Source organism: Ambystoma mexicanum, chromosome 8 (genome assembly GCF_040938575.1).
Source record: "Ambystoma mexicanum isolate Mex_15411 chromosome 8, UKY_AmexF1_1, whole genome shotgun sequence".
Taxonomy (NCBI): Eukaryota; Metazoa; Chordata; class Amphibia; order Caudata; family Ambystomatidae; genus Ambystoma; species Ambystoma mexicanum.
In genome coordinates, this window is record NC_090929.1 from 709,202,111 (window position 1) to 709,215,531 (window position 13,421).

Consider the following 13,421-nt stretch of genomic DNA (forward strand, 5'->3'; position numbering starts at 1 on the left):
TGGAAACGCCAGTAAATGAACATGTAACAGAAAGTGCAAACACTTCTAAAAAAGAGGTACGGTTTAATCTAGAGCTAAATCAAACACTGAAGGTTTGTGCAAATGAGAAAGAAACACCTGAAATTCCAAAAGAAAAAAGGGACAGATTTAAGAAAAATAACTCATGCATGGGGAATACCAGTGAACAGGGAGTAAGTGGGGATGCTATAGCTCCTTCCCTGGACAGTCAAAATGGTGAACAAACACAGACAGAAAAAGGGAATACTCAAAGGGAGGGTACAAATCAATCACCTGACGAATTCTTTGAGCCAAGTATTTTTGAAGAGGCTGAAAGGGCTGGTGCCACACTAAATGATCACAAATGCACAGAATTAAATAATGACAAATTACTAAATGATGTTGTTACACATTTTCAGTTGGTAGGTTGTAATGTAGTCCCTGATGATACCCAGATGGATGGGCGAACAGTGGCCACACTCCAAAAAACCTCTAATCATGGAGAAATGAATAAAGTCTCTCACGCAGAAATGGGTAAAAAGGAGGGAAAAACGTCTTTCCATTTACCAATGTGCTTAGCCAAAAGTGAAAAAGGCCTGAGAAAGGTGAGCCCTGAAACCAGTAAGAATTCACACTGCTTGTGTGTATTAGAGGAAGTTGAGGACAGATAATATGCACCCATCACTGTAGAAGAAAAATGCCAAACATTTGCTATGATTGACACTGGCACAAAGGCCACAATTATGTCCAAGTAGCTGGTAAAGAGTATCAATGAAGGGAGACCCCCAAAGAATCAGATCACAGTGAAGGAAAATCAAGGTCCAGTGCATAATTTTAATGGGGGGAGCAGGTGCCCATCATAGGTGTAACTGAGGTTGACAAAAAAATAGGAAAGCACAGAATGAAACAAGAGGTATTGATCACATCTATTTGTGAAATGCCATTTCTGATGGGGACAGATTGCCTGAAAAGATTGTCTCCTCTCATAGATGGGGTGAATGGAGTGCTGTGGTCCTTAACCAAAAAACCATTGAGACCTAAGAAACTAAAATCACAAAACAGCAACATAAATGAATGTCACACCGTTGGCAAAACAAATGATGCTGTGGAGGTATATCTCCAGAATAGTTGCATACCTAGTGTCACTGTTATATTAATGTGTCAAGACAAAATGCAGAGCGACAATGAAAGACTACCTGTACAAATATACTTGGACCCAAGGAAAAATTGGCAGACTGCCATAGATGAGCACACATTATGTTTTTATTTAAAAGAGAAAACAATCAAACAGAATATTGCTCCTAAAACAGATTCAGAAAAACACATTACCACTCTTGCTGAAATACACATGGAAGATGAGCAACCATGGGTTCATGTTGGTATAAATGACTGTTTTAAAACAATAAAAGCCACTTTAGCGCTTGAACAGGAGAGGAGCTTCATTAATGAGAAATTGTTGCAAAAAATAATGGAGAGGGAGGAAATCCCGAAATTTAGGATTAAAAACCAACATGTTTCTGGGTTGGACAGTCCAGACTTTGAAAACCGAATTGCAGGCAGATGCATGCTTAAAATTAGCATTGGGCAGAAAACAATTTACCATAATGTATGGATAGTGAGTGGAGCACAAAATGACTTTTACATGGGCAATGACATCATGCACAGAATGTGTACGGTGTTAGATTTCCTTACGTCTAGGTGGCCCGGCACCTCAATTTGAAGACAAAAGAAGGGCTTATCATTGTGCACAACTGGTTCCTTATGCAATCAAATTACAAATGAGGAAAGATACTATTATTCCTGCATTTACAAAACAGTTTGCAATAACACTGAAAAGCAAAAATGGACAGCAGATGAAAGACTCTGATGCATTTGTATGCCTGAATGAATCCATAAAACAGCAAGGCCTGGATTATGAATACATTCCATTGGTAGATATTGGTGAAGGATCTGTAAAAATGATGGTAAATAATAAAGGTTGTCAGGATATTCATTTAGGGGAAAACTCCCCATTATGAATGGCCATACAAAAATCACATTATACGGCAGATTTAAATAACATGGTGATTGGAAATATCCCTGAAAAGTATGTAGATGCCAAGGGTGAGTTGCCAGAACACCTGGACTCTCAGCCCAAAGGAATATTTAAAATTCATTCTGTGTATCCTTACGATTCAAATGAGACAGTGTGCTGCCATCAAGAGGATTGCATAACATTTAATTTAAATGAAAATGAAACAGAAAATCAGCCCATTGAAGTGGAAGCTGATATGCCAAAATATTTAAAAGTGGCAGCTTTACAAAAAGACACAGCCACACAGTTAGAGGAAAGTGCCGAGATTCCCTTACCAGAAGATTTTCCAGAATTTTCCAAAATGGTAGAAGAGCAGATCTCCTTAGCGGATGCATGTGACAGCGATAAGGATAGAAACAATCTGAGGGAAATATTTATGGAGTTTAAGGATGTATTTGCAAAAGATGCTTATGATTGCGGTTTAACTGATTTACATGTGGCCACACTACCAGAAGGGTGTAGCAGAAGTCCAGTATTTGTACGCCAGTATAGACTACTGCTGGCATGTTTAGAATCATTAGCAGAGATTATAAAGAATTTGGAAGCTCGGGGAATCATCAAGCCCATTCATAGCACATCCAATACACCTATTTTAGGTGTGTTAAAGCCAAATGGTCAATGGCGGCTATGTGCAGACTTGAGGGAGTTAAATAAAAGAGTACCAGTGTCCAGATGGCCATTGCCATTCATTGATCAGGGCTTGGCTCAGGTACATGGTTCAAAAGTGTTTACCACATTAGATCTCACCTCTGGATATTGGTGCGTGCCATTGGCAGAGGAGATACAGAATTTATTTTCCTTTACATTTGACAGGACTCAATATGCCTGGCTTAGAGCTCAGCTCGGGTACATCAATAGTGGGAGTGAATTTGGCATATTTTTAAGAAAGGCCATGCCAGATGCAGCGGAAAGAGGAACCACAGTTTATGTGGATGATGTCCTGATAAAAAATGAAAGTCTGAAAAGCCATTTTGATGAAATAAGACATGTGCTTGGCCAATTGCAGAAAGCAGGCGCCAAAGTGTCTTTACAAAAGCACAATGGTGCAAGAAAAAAGTGAACTTTCTAGGCCATGAAGTGACTGAACATGGGCTAAATCCACAAAAGAAGAAAATAGAGGCCATACAAAAACTAAAGGACCCTAAAAATGTGAAAGGGGTAAAAAGTTTATTAGGGATGACAGACTATAACAGAAAGTTCATTGAAAATTATGCTGAAATCACTCAGCCATTGACTAAACTGCTTAAACTGAATACACCCTGGATATGGGAAAAAGAGCAGTCTGAGGCAGTAGCTAAATTGAAGGAATGTCTTGTAAAGGCACCATGTTTAGCATATCCCATAAAGGGTAGGGATTTCTTTGTAGAAATAGGGTTCTCTGAACATTGTATGTCAGCAGTGTTATCACAAAAACATGATGTGAATCACAAAACCATTGCATATGCAAGTAAAACATTTTCCCAAGTTGAAATGAAATTCAATGAATGTGAAAAGGCCCTATTAACCACTGTGTGGGCGCTACAACATTTCCGCCCTATTGTTCAGGGAGAAAAGGTGATTATTGAGACAAATCATCAACCTTTGCAGTTTTTAGAGAGTAAACGAATTAGGTCAGGTAATCTAGCGCAGTGCAGAATCACTTCATGGACGCTGGCAATACAAGGTTTTCCTGTAGAAGTGAGATATGGACAAAATAAAAAGAGCCCAATTGCTCAAGGGTTAGCTGACTTACATGACTGTGCAGCTGAACAAGTATCAAACGAAATAGAAGTGGAACCTAGTTTGCAGGAATTTGAACAATCACCACACAAAGCTTTTGATGAAAAAACATGCAAGGATCTGCCAACTGTATATGTGGATGGTTGTGCTTTTCACATTGAAAATGACAGTAATAAACAATTAGTGTCAGGAATAGGGAATGTCTGGTTGAAATGTGAAGGCGTCCCCAGTGTAGGGATGAGGATTGGAGCTAGAAGCAGTCAAGTGGTGGAATTGGCGGCCATTTATAAAGCAATTGCTACTGCAGTTGATAATAAATTCAGTGAAATTGTCCTTATGACTGATTCTGACTATGCACGAAATAGCTTTGTGGAGTATTTACCTGGCTGGAAAGCGAGAGGCATGGTTACATACAACAAAACGCCACTTAAACATGGAAAAATAAGGTTTCTCCTGTAGTTTGTAAAATTTTAAAGACTGAAGGTGAAACAACAATAGAGCAATTTGTGCACGCAAATCAGATTAAGCCATGCCATCCCAGACACGAGATCAGGCAGCTTGAGCATGTAGAAACATATAAAGTCCCTTGAACGTACAAAGGTGGAGTGACTATGTCTAGTCAGGAGGCAGTGACAGAGAAGTTAAAAAAAAAAAGATGGTTGAAATGGTATATAAACACTGTAGTATATGTATATATATATATAATATTAAAAAAAATAGAAGCGGAAGTTGCAGAATGAAAATGCATTAAATATTGAATTTTGTTTTATGTATGCTTGTTCTCTATAACCTGTGCTTAATTTCAGAAGGCGAAAGGAAAAAAGGCGAAGTATTTTAGAAGGCGTGTTTTATTTTGGCAAAAGGGTGAAATTAGTATTGTGCTATATACTTAATCTGTTTCTTTTCTATTTGATTTAGAATATTAACATATTTGTACCGGAGGTCACGGGAGACGATGGAGTCCTGGAGTCCCCTGGATGAAGACCAAAAGATGCCTGCCTCCGGGTGGAGGTGAAGACAAAATAACCGGAATGCCAAAGAAAAGATGACTTCTATAGAAAAGGATCCAAGAGTACCAAGATGAAAGAGTCCTCGAATGAACCAAAAGAGGCAGACAAGTGTCCTGGCATATGGAGTTCCACGTATTTATTATTTTAATTAATTGTTTTAATCTGTTATGTTAATTATTTGTTTTAGTTAGTTGTTTTATTTTATTATTTTCAATTGAATTCAAGTATAAAATTGGAACACTGGACTATGGACACTTCCATTGGGAAAGCAAATGTAGAACATTTTATAAGAATTGATGAATTCAGATGAATTTTAATATTATGTTTATTGAACAGTGATTTTTCAATTTTCATCTTCACAACAAGAATGTTAATTGTATTGGATTGTTACATTTTGAAAAGAAGAAAAGAAGCAGGTTGTTTTTTAAAATTGGCTTGGATTGTAGCCAAGTTCTAAAAAAAAAGGAGGGTATATGTAGGATTGTTTGGCGTGTTTTGGGAGCGCGGAGCGCAGCACCACTGCACAGGATCAATGTATAGCATGTTTTTGAAGTGCAGCGCCACTGCATGGGTTTGATGCATTGATATAATGTGGTACAGCAAGACATGTGTTATTGAGCATTTTTTTTTATGCAGCGCCGCTGCATGGCTTTAATGCAAATGCTTCAAGGTATGTGTTGCCAGTGCTACATATGGAGATGTAAATGAAGACAGGCTACACAGGTTAAAAACAAACCATTTTCTCATTTAAAAGCGCATTTTATTTTTCATATTCAAAATGCACACAATTTCTTTTCTTTTTACCTGAAATTCCTCTGTTGCAGGAGACACATTTGAAGATTAATGAACTAACCTCATTAACAAAAAACTAACACGCTAACTCATTAATAATATAATGTGGTATACACTGCAAAATGAGGCAGGCTGAAACTCATTTTAAACACACATTCAGATTTTTTTTCTTTGCTTCTATCTGCGCTCTGTCCACAGTATTTGCAGGAAGCAAAGACTCGAATCAGCAGGAAATCAGTTTGGTTACAGTTGCAACTGTATAAGCCAAGCCATTGTCTGCAAAGGGTGGATAGGGCCTGATAGAATTGGATTGGTTAGGATCCTTTGGTAGGAGGTAACCAGAGTTTTCTTGTATAATCTCTGGGAAGAAGCTGAAGAGAGACACCTTGACACAGCTCAGAGAAGGACTGGGTTGATAGCTGGGGATGCCTGATTCCTAAAGCAGATTCAACTTGGTTGCAGAGACTGGGATTTCCAGTCAACAAGTCCCAGTTTGAGTGACAGCAAATGCTTGTCCTTGCTGGGTGAACCCCTACAGAAGGCGACCAGCCAAAGAAGTTATATGCTGAACAAGCCTGGTAATTATCTCGCTGAAGTGTGGGGGCTGAGTGTGTGTGCTAAAATATTCAGTCAGTGTAGGAAAGGAGATTCCTGTGCTTTACCCACGTGTTTAATTTTGCAAATTGAATTCTTGGTCCCCGCCACTCTCTTCTCAGTGTATCACAAATAATGCTGTTACTGTGCTATTTCATTTATTTCTGTAAAAAGAGTGAGATCGTGTTTAAATGCAACTTTTATAATACACAAAAATATCTGAAAGCAGACGGGTGGTGTGTTTTATTTTCTCTTTCCTTTGTGCATTTACAAATACAGTGCTGATGATGTGGGGAGATGTTTAGACAGTGCAATTGTCATTTTTAAGGTAGCTAAAAATAAGAATTGGCTGCAGCTGTGTGCACAATGTCATTCAGTATGAGCAATTATAACTAACTGTGTGTGTTATAGTCTCCCGGAGGTCTATGAGTCGGCAGAAAGAGAGGCCCTGGACATAGCTCACCAAACGTAAATAAGTTGGTGATAGATACCGCATGATAGCTCGCTGCCGTAGATAAGACAGCAAGAAATTGCCCATGGTGGCACACTAGAAATGAAAATGTGGTGTTCCTGAAATGCAAGCCTGAGGTCTCTCTAGTGATTACACGAAAAATCTAAACAAAAATAAGGGGTTCTGGATATTGGGGCCACAAATAAAACAAAGGAATTATGCTCACCAAAAATACCACCAACCACGCATACCAACCACGCATACCAACCACGCATGTCTGTGTACTGAAATAATGCATATCCACTGTATTATTATTATACATAACCCAATCTGAATACAAGGAGTGATTGTTGCTAAATTATTTTTCGGCGGTAAGAAAATACTGCCAGGCCCCAAATCTCCACAAAATACCCAACACTCTCTTTGTAAACCCTTATTGACCTTTTAATATGTATTTCATTGCATTTTTCTTGTTCTTATGATTTTAACTTTATCTTTGATTTTGCATTTTGGTTTGATTATGTTTGTATGTATTGTTTTTGAATCTTGTTTGCTTTACCTGTAGTGAAAGTAGGCTAATGTTGAAACATGTTTATTTTTAGATTTGATGTCAAACCTGATGTGTGGCAAAGGTTTGAAATAAACCAAGCTTGGACCTAGCAATTTGGTAATTGATGGATAAAGCACCCAAGGCTGCGAGAATGATCTCTCCTTGGTCCGTATGACTCTACATTTTTAACAATTTTTAATTCTTTAAGTGTTATGTGCTGTTTTTTATTACTTGTTCATGTTCTATTCTTTATTCTGGTGTTATTCTACCATGTCATTCTGTGCATTCCTCTACCCCAAACGCTGTTATTGCTTTTGTATTAAATATTCTGTCGTTCTATATTAATTGTATCTTGGAACTTGAAGGTCAAAACCGAATAAAAGTATGTTTGACTGAGTGTAACTCAGTGGTCAAAGTGTAACTAAAAAAGTTGTGAAACTATGCTCCCATCTGCCCCGCCTCCCTTTACCGCCCTGGCTTCCATGCTCCACGCAGACCCCATACATACTCACCCTCACCCACTCCACCCATAACTCCAACCCCATAAAGGCCGGGCCCTAGGATTTGCGGGGCCCTGGGCAGCAAAATATGTGTGGGACCTCCATATTTGAATCGCAGCAAATTATTTCACAAAATTAGTCTTTAATATCCACAGGAATCAATTAAACTGGCAAAGTAATTTTAACTGTAAATATAACTTATCAAAGCCGGTAAAGCAAAACCTATTTACTGGGAATGTATTAAAGCAGTCAGAGTAAGCAATTCTGCAGGTCTTCAAAAGTTATCAATATGACTCTTGTCCTCCAAAGAGGGGCAAGGCTCATTAACATACACACAGGGACTCAACGTATCTAAAAGTGAAATACGCACATTCCATTCAACTGGCCTTCCCTGATAGAAGAACATTCGCAGAACATTGTCTTCAAAAACAACTAATTGTAATTGAGGATACATGTAGGTTGACAGCATCCCCCCACTTTTTTCACAGTGTGGACGCTCTCCCCCTTGGGTGTTTTTGAAGCCAGAATGCAAAAAAGCTGGTTTGCTAAAGTGTTCGTCCACCAGGATTTAAACCCAGGTCCTCAAATTCTCTGGGCACACACTTATCCACAACACCAAATGAAGGAGTCTTCAAAGCACATGTCTTGTATTCATATTTTACTTTTAATGGAATATTTCAATATAGATTTTTGGGTTTAAAAGGAGTGCACCTTTTACACTTTGACAGCCACGTTATAAGAAAATCTCTATCTGGTTATTTTTGGTTATTTATTATCCATTATTTGAAAGACAATGCTTATTTGTATTGTGAATTTTCTTCTGTTAGGGAAGGCCAGTTGAATTAAATTTGAGTATTTCACTTTTAGATACGTTCAGTCCCTGTGCGTATGTCAATGAGCCCCGTTCCCCTTTCTTTTTTGGACTAGAACCTTATTGATAACTTTTGAAGACCTGCAGAATTGCTTACTCTGACTGTTTTAATATGTTCCCAGTAAATAGGTTTTGCTTCGATAAGTTATGTTAACAGTTAAAATTACTAATCGTCAGATTATTTGATTGCCACGGCTATTAAAGACTCATTTAGTGACATCACTTTCTGCGATTCAAATGTGGTGCCGCAAATAATACACTTGGGTTGCTTTGGTTAACTATCAGTCTGTTTGGCATCTTTCAGGAGTCCATGTGTCTTAAAAGCTGGTGAATAGTATGTCTAGTCGCTGGTGAGCTTGTGGATGATGTGGGCATCTTTATTGAATGGAGCCATGTAGATGTTGAACAGGAGAGGATAGAGGCTTCGTCACTCCAAACAGGAGATTGTGGGCACATGACAGGAAAGGTGGTGCGTTTACAGTCCGGACGGTGAGGAAAGAAATGATCCAGCGTGAAGCCATTTGTTTCACTCTTAGATCCTCTGATCTTTTCAGAAGGATCCCATGCAGCAGAAATGTCCAGTAGGAAAGACGTACAAGATGATTTTTGTATTTGTGTTGTTTTCCAGAATGTCCTTTATCAAACGTGATGTACATGCAGTAGCCTTTGATGGTCTGAATCTGTGTTGTAATTCGTGGAAGAGGCGTTAGCTTGCAACATCTTCCTATAGCTGAACATTAATAAAATTCTCCTGCATTTTAATGGCGACCAGTCTGTTGAAACCTGATTGGTAGGCTTTTGGGTTGGTGGGATCCACCATGAGATTTTTTTAATTGACGCTTGACTAAAGACATGTGGGATGACCCTTTGTTTGATGAAGGTAATGAGGAGGGCTTCAAAAGAGGGCTTTATTCAAAGATGCTTCAGTATTGCTTTTCCGACATTGGGCGTGTCCGGGTCTTCTGGTGCGCCTACTGTATGGCTAATGTAGACCATGATTAGGATGTCAAGAAGGCATGAAAGACTGTTAGTGCTGGAATAGGGGCTTTGTTCTGTGCTGTTTCCATTGCTAGAATTTTTTGTGTTTTTCTTTTCTGTCCAGGTAATTTAATTTTGTTGCAGAAGTGCGTTGCAATGAACCACATAGCTTTTGCTGTGCTACAGACTGCAGGTATTTTGAATGTGTGGAACATTTTGAAGACTTCTTGATGGCCGTGTTGTGCTGATTGGATTCTGTTTAAGGAATGTGCTTTTTTGCTTTGCCTTTTTCTGGTGGTTAGAAGCAGAATTTTTAGAAGATAGGCATTTTTATCTGTAATTTTCTTTGGCCCTCATTACGACCCTGGCGGAAAGCGACTGACCGGACCGCCACAGCGTAAATAGCGTTTCCGCCATTGCACGATGGAGCAAAGTGCGGCCCATTCCGACCCATCGGGCACGAGCACCACGCCATGGCGGAAGTGCAAAGTCCGCGATGGCGGAAATGACCCCAAAACGGCCCACACCGCCGCCGTACGGCGCCCTAGGTGCAATACCGCCACCCATCATAGCGGACACCGCAGTGAGCGCCAACCGGAAAGTACGGCGACCGTAAATATACGGAAACGGAAGTAAAAACATGGGCCCGGAACGGGAAACAACACCCCGTACACCTATAAAACCACTAAATACACACAACCACTAAAAACACCACCCTGAGACACATCCCAACCCGTCATCCACCCTAGTGAAACCAAGAAAAATGGGAAAAGTAGCGAAGAAAGCGTGCGACCGCAAGCGGCAGGTCCACTTCTCCCGTGAGGAACTCACCGTGCTAACAGAGACCCTCCAGGAGAATGCCGCCGCCGTCTTCTCCACGCAAATGACCAGGACGGCACTTGCGAACAAGAAGGCCATATGGGCCCTGGTGGCACAGCGGGTAAGTGCGGTGGGGACCGCACCCCGCAACCCACAGCAATGCAGGAAGCGGTGGGACGACCTGTGGATACGCGTCCGTAGCATACTTTCTGCCAACCGCAACATTGCCACAGCCACCGGGGGAGGGTCGGAATCACCCATCAAGCTGACCCCCTGGGAAGAAATCTGTGCCTCCACCATTGGAATGGAGAGCATAGAGGGAGTCGGAGGGATGGAGAAAGGAGTGCAGACATCCGGAGAATCAGGTAGGTGGCCCAAATAAAACAATGCCAAAACCACAATGTACAATCATGTGAAGTACCACGTGCCCACATAGTGCAACAGAAACACATGGCCAGGAGAACGTCCACACACATTGGCCTGATAGCGCACTTTAAAACCACAATAAATACATAAATAATTAAAAACCCCAAAAACACCCACTACACGTGCAGCAGGCACACCCTAACTGCAGGCTGCCAAACAACTGCACCCTCACTCCACACACAAATGAAAGCACCTCCAAGGCCCCGACCCAAATCACCCTCAGGTACCACCCCAATGCATGTGATACATTGCCATTCCAATTCCCACAGACCCATTAATAACGCTCGCCCTCCTTTACTCCACCACAGGGTCCGATCCAAACGACGAGCTCCAGGACACCCCTACCAGCACACCTGCAAAGAGGGCCAAGACCGACGGCCAAAGACCCTCCACCTCAGCTGCACGCATCAAGACACGGCAGCAGCACATATCAAGTGGCAGCACACAGGAGGGAACATCAACAGGCACCCCAGCAGCCAGCATGCCCACAACAGCACCACCACAGGTCCCCCCAATGGATGCCACAGAAGGTACTGCCTCTGGTGGCAGCAGCACCATAGGTGACACCCCATTAATGGCAGCATGCTCCGACACAGAAGACGGGGATGTCGAAGTCAGATCCATCCATGACCTGTCCCAATCCCCCTGTCTGTTCCATCCCGTACACCATGAGGATACCACGCAGGGGCACCCACAAGACGACGACTGGCCATCCCCCACAAGCCCTGTGGCAGGGCAACATGAGGCGAACAGCCCCTCTGTGACACCACCGCAAATGGCCATGGCCCAGCAGAGGCAACAGTCCCTCGACCAGTTAATCGTGCAACAGCAGCAACTGGCCACGCTCCTCAAGGACCATGCCGATGGATGTGGGGGCATTAAGGCAGACATAGAAACATCAACTGAGACACTTAGGGCACAAATCGAGAGTAGCACGGAGAGCCTGAGAGTCCAAATGGAGAGTAGCACCGAGAGACTGAGAGTCCAAATGGAGAGAAGGACCGAGAGCCTCAGGGGGGAACTGCATGCGACGTCCAAAGACGTATGTGCCGAACTTGCCGCAGTGCGCCGTGTGCTCACTGAGCTCTCACAAACCCTTAGGGACATGCATGGACGTGAGCAGGCAGAGACATCATCCGTTGCAAGTTCCGTCCAGGGCAGCCCCCAACGTAGATCTGGGAGGAACCTGCGCTCCACAGGCAGGGGTGCCCCTGATACCCGCAGAGGGGGCTTGCAATAGCGACTGCCCACTGACAATGAGCATCTTTGGACACTGGTGTTCGGGGGGGAGGTAGGATGGTGGAGGGGGTGTGTTGGGCTCACTTGGGTGGCGGGTCGATAGGGTGTTCAACATGATATCACATATGCCATAAACAATGCACGATCAAACAATGAGATGTGTGGACAATGATCTTTGTGTACTAGGCCATCATAGGCGTACAGTCCATATTGTGCATGTACCAGACACACACAGTGCCACGAGTCCCGTGTCCATGTATCAGCCACCAGGCGTGAGTGCTAGAAGCATGCATCTATGAGATGCTAACGAATTTCACGGCCCTCCTGTGCCTCGCAGACTCCTTGAGGTGCTGCCACATCCCCACCCTCATCATGACCATCTTCAGGTGCTTGCAGTTCTGCGTCAGGGGGCATGGTTGTAGTCCTCCTCATGCTGGTCCCGTGGGTTCCGGACTGGTGTGAGGAGCCATCTCTTCAGTGGATATCCGGCATCACCTGTATGTGGACGATAAACGAATTATGTGGAATGCCATTGCTACGTACGCACCCCCCCCCTTCCTGCCAGGTCATTGCCGCATCACATACCCCACATCATCATGCATGAAATGAGACTCACCGAGTAGCCAGGATCTGTTCCCTGCGTGTCGCTCCATGTAGCGTGGTATTGTAGAGTTCCTCAAGACCATAGGATCATGGGTTGATCCAGGGAATCGGGCACAACAATGTGTAATGATCCTGTTGGAGTCACACACCATTTGTACATTCAGTGAATGAAATTGTTTTCGGTTGCGGTACTGGGCCTCCATGGCATGTGGGACGACCAATTCCACATGGGTGCAGTCGATGGCACCAATGCAACCCGGTATGCCGCCAAGTGCATGGAATCCCACTTTTGTGTTGGTTATTTCCTGCTCCGAGCGTGGTAGAGAGATGTAGTTGTCTGCGTGCTGCAGGAGGGCATCGAGCACTTGCAATAGTGTCCGTGAGAACAGTGGCTGAGAAATGCCATGCAACTGTCTGACTGTGTGCTGGTAGGTGCCTGTGGCCAGGAAGTGGAGTACAGACACCACCTTCAGTAGGGGTGGGATGGCGGTTGGGCTATCTATCATGCTGACAAGGTCAGCCTGTGTCATGTCCACAATGGCGGCTATGGTGTCCCGGTCCAAACGGTAGAGGGTGTGGATCTGCTCAGCAGTGAGGTTGAACGGATGTGCTCGGAGGCGTGGGATTGCGGGCTGCCTGCGTGGTGGTAGTGGCTGTGCTGGCAGCCCTTGCTGGCCCTGCCTTGCCCTCCTCCTCCTCCTGCGTCTCCTCCGTGCGGCCGGTTGTAGTTGGTGTTCGTCTTCTTCTTGGAGTTGGAGTACTTGCAGTGCTATCAGGTCCCCCAGGGCCAACATCGCG

The 13,421-nt window shown here is 43.1% G+C and overlaps 1 long non-coding RNA gene across 1 annotated transcript in view; it reads left to right on the forward strand.

Annotated features, from left to right (window-relative positions):
* LOC138472380 (uncharacterized) overlaps positions 1-6,411 on the forward strand; it is a 29,077-nt gene extending 22,666 nt beyond the window's left edge. The window contains exon 2 of the long non-coding RNA XR_011268595.1: positions 4,709-6,411. This is a non-coding gene — a long non-coding RNA (uncharacterized lncRNA). The remainder of the gene's footprint in view (positions 1-4,708) is intronic.
* Positions 6,412-13,421: the final 7,010 nt, after the last annotated feature.